This window comes from Halyomorpha halys, unplaced genomic scaffold (genome assembly GCF_000696795.3).
Source record: "Halyomorpha halys isolate HHAL.00 unplaced genomic scaffold, Hhal_1.1 Scaffold299.1, whole genome shotgun sequence".
Taxonomy (NCBI): Eukaryota; Metazoa; Arthropoda; class Insecta; order Hemiptera; family Pentatomidae; genus Halyomorpha; species Halyomorpha halys.
Genome location: NW_027107963.1, coordinates 1,485,194 through 1,490,825, shown reverse-complemented (window position 1 = coordinate 1,490,825; position 5,632 = coordinate 1,485,194). Strand labels below are relative to the sequence as shown.

Here is a 5,632-nt window from a genome sequence, read left to right as displayed (position 1 = left end):
AATTCTAAATTTGTTTGTATACTATTCCTTTTCAATTGTATGTTACTCTAAATGTTGTTATCTCTTTTGTTCTATAGCTCTGATGAAGACCTGAAACTCAGGTCGAAACATCAGCATAAAATAAATAAATATGGTTTTGTTTATTTATATTGTTCTTTGCTGACCGCACCCCCCTGATAAACTTCTCCAATCATTAATCTACGGTCAACTATCTACACCTCATCTACCTTTATACAAAATAGAAAACTGTGGGATGAAATATTATCTCCAATTGATATCGATTAAATACATATCCTCCATGTATAACATGTGTGTAACTCCAAGGACTCCGGTTAGAATGCGGCTGTGGAAGATAATTATTTTCTATCACCGTGAGTCAGCTCTGTGAATTCGGGAGTCCTCCGGGGTACATCCAGCCTCAATAACTGGGGTACCCTTAATTGGGTAAAAATCGGGCGTTCGAACATGATTCTGACCAAATTTCCTCCTTGCACAACCGTTGGGCTAGTAACTGTACTTCCTTACAAAGTACTGCATTCCTGACCCTTCATGTGTTGCAGTGGCATAGATTGCACTGAGTAAGTGAAAAGTTCTGAGAACAATGTGCTTGAATTATGGGTGCTAATTCAATTGATAATTTTTTATTTATAAGTGACGTCATATATTGGCCCAAAGTTGGAAGAAAGTATGTAAGAAAAAAAATAATAATACTAAAATTGAAAGCTGGAATGCTATTCACTGGAACAGATGGCATACTCTAAGGAACACCATAATATCTGACAAATGCCATAGAACTGAAAGTAGTGAAGATCAAGAATGTAATGATAATATTGTTGAAGAGAACATTCCTAGAAAAAAAGCTTACAGAGTGAAGAACAATTTCACCTTTGAAATTGTGTGATATAACCTTTTTTTTTTCACTGAATAGTGAACTATTGACTTCTTACTAGTCTTGTACATAATACTTAAAACGCCTTAATAAAAAGTTCTTATTTTGACTTCTACTTTTTTAATATATAAAGGTGTTCCTTTAAAGTAGTATGTACTAGACAACAAAGTAAATGTTTCAAAAGTGCTGCTAAAAAGGTGTAGGTCCTGGAAGGATTGTAAATAGTTTGTGATGCGGGACACATGTGAAGTATAAATTAACCTAATAAAATAAATTATTGTCAAATGTAAATAAAACGGTTTGAAGTTCAAGAGAGGATATTTATTAAAGAAAAAAACAATGCTATTACATATAAATATGGTCCTTGCTTTTTGTGTAAAGTGAGACTCCAAAATAGTTATAATAAAGTATGTAACTTTACCAATTGTGTGTGTTGATTAGACTTTCCTTATAGTTTCATTTATAGTTATATTTTTTTATGAATAAACATCTTTCCATGATATCTCTTATACTCAGAATGTATTAAAGAGAGGAAAAAAAGATATATAATGAGAGAGTTCTCACAGAGGTAAGCTAGTTATTTATTTATTCTAATATGCCTCAGTAAAGAAAACATTCTGCATTAGCTATTTTTTACCACAGACTTCAGTTACATAAACATAATTAAATATAATTGCAATAATTATAGTTATGAGTTTTGTGTTTGTGTAATTTATGGAAGAAAATTACAATAATAATGTTACAGATTAATGTAACTCTTTTTATACTATTTAACCTAAAATTTTATCTATAAATTAGACAATTTTATTCTTAGCAAAATATCTGATTGCTTAAATGTAGGATTATTCTATTTCAATTTCCAGACCATATGAAAAAAGAACTTAAATGTATTTCTAGTAATAAATGGCCGAAGTAATCAAAATTGATCAACAATCTAATTATATACTTAATTTTAAAAATCAATCAAATTTAGACAAAAGAGTAGGATTGTAGATTACTTAATATTATTTTAGCACAGTGCACAATTTTGACTATTAGGGTAAGGTAACCCCCTATTATCATTCCAAAATAAGGTGTTTGAAACAGTATACTTGTTGAGAAAACAAAGCCAGGATAAGTTTGCAACAGATGGTGTGCATCAAATTATTTAAATACCAAATTTTCTCATAATATTAGCATAAAGAGGTGTATATTTTCATTGAGAGACACTTTACTAAATGTAATAGATCACATTATTTTATTGCTATTATATTTTTTGAAATGCAGATTGTATGGACAACAATAAATAGGTTTTGATTTAAATAAAGATTAATTGGTGTAACATTTTATATTTTGTTTGTTCATAAAAAATGTAGAATCATATGTAATACAATGCAACATTCACAATTAACTGAATGAAAAAAATACAATAATTTGTTACTTAATCTACCATTAAAATTTATTAGGAAGTTTTGTAATTTGTACTTTATATTACAACTGACTTCCTTACTGAGTTGAAAACATTTTTCATTATGTTCCTATATTTTATTTTATGAACCAATCAGACACCCATGTTAATATGTAATCTTTGTTCTAGGTAATGTCTGCTTTATAAAGGTACATTTTGGAGATGGAAGCTAGCTCCAAAACATCAGCTTATTACAAAAATATAATTCAAGATATTTTAAAATTTTATATTATCTTCTCCGTTAATAAATTAATAGTAATACTATTAAAAATAAAACATGAATGTAATGACAGAGGGGGAAATGTATATCGAGTATGTAAAATAAATATTAATAAGACAATAGACTTTAATTTTAATTATGTAGCTTATAAGATGACACATAAATGTGGATAAATGTTTTAACTAGAATCGATAAAATTATTTTTAAAATTAATACTGAATGTGACTTAATCTCATCCTTAAAAGCCGATGATATAACACAGAATTAAATATAAGTCAAGACAACATAATCCTTGAAATATCATAAATTTGTTATCACTGGGAAATAATTTCAATTATGAGCAGATAAACATACAAATTACAGTTGATTTAAATTAAACATACCAACATACAGATAGAAGGGCAAGCCATACAAATGAAACTAGGCATTTTTTCATATCTACATGAAGTTAATAAATCCTCTGTTATAGGTGTCTAAAAAGTATACACCTTTCTACACCTTTCTAATGAAAATAAAAAAAACCAACAGAAGGAAGGTATAAGAAAATAATAGACAAACAGTTAGATACAGAATATTTTTTTATGTTTATTTAGCAAATAAGAGGAAACATAATATATTAGAATGATAATAACTAAAGTACCAAATAAAATTTGTAAAATCCATTAGAAACAAGTAGTATAAGACAAGATACAACATTATATAATAAAAAGTTACAGTTAATGTACATAACTTCAATAAATGAAATATAAAGTTAAATATACATAAGTTAAATATATCTTGTGTTAGTTATAGAAACTATACAGTCTCAGCTTCAGTCTACACTGCTTGATCTCCTGTTAGCTCCTACTCTCCTTATACAAAATAAAGATTTAGACTTTGTTTACTGTCCGATCTTATCCTATAACTGTCCAGCAACGCTTATCTGACCCTAGCCACTACTCCCACCCCCCAGTTTAATGTGAAATTTATTAGTTAATTAATATATTTTATTAAGGAAGATTTTGTTCATTCACCAATTTCATATAGTTTCTAGAAACTCTTCCAGCAGAAAATCATTAATTTAAGAAGATAAAATATGGTTATGAATGAAGACCGCATGAATATTATTAATAGAAAATTCTTGCAAAATCTTCGTATTATGCTGCAATAGGACAATATAGCAAATAAGAATATTTATAAACTGTACATATCACTAACACATAACCTGACTAAATATATTTTTTTGATATGGCTAACTATATTTTACTTGAAGCAGAATAAAATACCAAATAAGATACCTCCATATATTATTAACAAGATGCAACAATTTGATAATTTGTTTAGTAATCAGTTCTTTGTCATTATTGGTTGTGCTGATTATTTTAAAGAGCTAAGCTATAAAATTATTGACCGAAATAAAGCAATCTTATTGGACAATAAGTAAAATTAATAGTAAAATAGATAGGATGTTATTTGAATTACAACCAAATGGTGATAAAGAACTGGTAATAAATAATATAAAAAGCTTAATTAAAGAATATACTGAGCAATGGTTGAAATTAAAAAAAGAATTGCTTACTAAAAATTTGGATAGAATTATTCATAATATCAAAATTAATAAAATAAATATGAATAAGTCAATAGGTAGTGATAGTAATGTAGGTTTAACTTCTATTAATATTAGTAATATTAAACTGATTAATAAAATTACAATAATAGATAAATATAAAAATTCCTTGAAGGATGAATTGCAAAAATATAATAAACTTTATTAATCAGTAAATATAATCAAACATATAGAAGCATGTACAATGATCCTTTTAAAGGACTTGTGGAAAAATTAATGGTTACTTTATTAAAATATTTAAAAAAAGGCTATGTAGATAAAAGAATAAAAAACAAATTGCAGGTAATGGATTACAATGTTCCAAGGATCCATAGATTATTAAAATCACATAAGGAAATAAAAGACCCATTATTAATAATATAAACAGACCTACAGAAGCTTTAATATTGAAACAAAATAGTACCATTTTAATAAGGTAATATTGTTAATAAGGGTTGGATAAGCATGGCCAGGGTTATATATGGTTTGAGGAGAAGTTTGGGCCGAAAACAAGGTTTAAATCTTTATTTTGCATTAGGGGAGTAGGAGCTTCTAGAGAGCGGAGTTAAGAAGATTCAATTCAGCATGAAATTATCTAAAAGAAGCATCCCTTTGCGCTATTCTAGAGCAAGTAGTTAAGGAGATACGAAATAATTTATACGTTTTTTGGCCATAACTCTCTCCCTGTTCATCTGATCGCCTTCATTCTTGCGGAATTCGATTCAGCATTCAATTTTCTAAAAGAAACATCCCTTTGGGCGCTTCTAGAGCAAGTAGTTTAGGAGATAGGAAATAAAATATACGTTTTTGGCCATAACTACTGCTGAATATAAAATTTTTAAGGGCTTAGGTTAAAGGAGAAAACTTTGTGAAGTAATTTTCACTTCCTGGTGATAATGCTTTTATTTTATTTTTTTATTTTTATATATTTTCATTAAAAGTTTTCTGAAATCTAGCTTTCTTTACATTTTCTAAACCTCTCCTGTCTTAGATTCCTTCTTATTTTCTTTTATATATAAATAGATAGATATAGATAGCACCCATTCTAAATCTACAACATAATGTCTCCATAGTAAACACTAATGGCAATTTTTTCGAATCAAAGTAAATTTTTTAATGCATCACACTATGTTCCAAATTTACTAATACTTTATATTAGTACTATATTTTTTTATTTAAATGTTTCTATTGTTTTTAAAAGTAGAATTTATTTATTAAAAACAATGTGAATAAAAATTAAAAAACTAATAATATTTTACTCTGATTCCTCAATAGTATCTATATTTTAAAATAGAGAAAATATTTTTACAAAATAGTTGGAAATTTCTAAATTATCCTATATTGTATATCTTCACAACTATGATTTATGAAATTGTCTGCTTCACTAAAGCCTTTGTTACAGGATGTACAATTAAATGTTATACTTCCTTTCACATGTAATTTTTCATGATGAGTAATGATGGAACGAGGAAACCATTTTTTGCAATACTG

General features: G+C 27.3%; 1 long non-coding RNA gene across 1 annotated transcript in view; it reads left to right on the top strand.

Moving 5' to 3' along the window:
- LOC106680922 (uncharacterized) overlaps positions 1–2,983 on the top strand; it is a 42,757-nt gene extending 39,774 nt beyond the window's left edge. The window contains exon 3 of the long non-coding RNA XR_010843140.1: positions 2,466–2,983. This is a non-coding gene — a long non-coding RNA (uncharacterized lncRNA). The remainder of the gene's footprint in view (positions 1–2,465) is intronic.
- Positions 2,984–5,632: the final 2,649 nt, after the last annotated feature.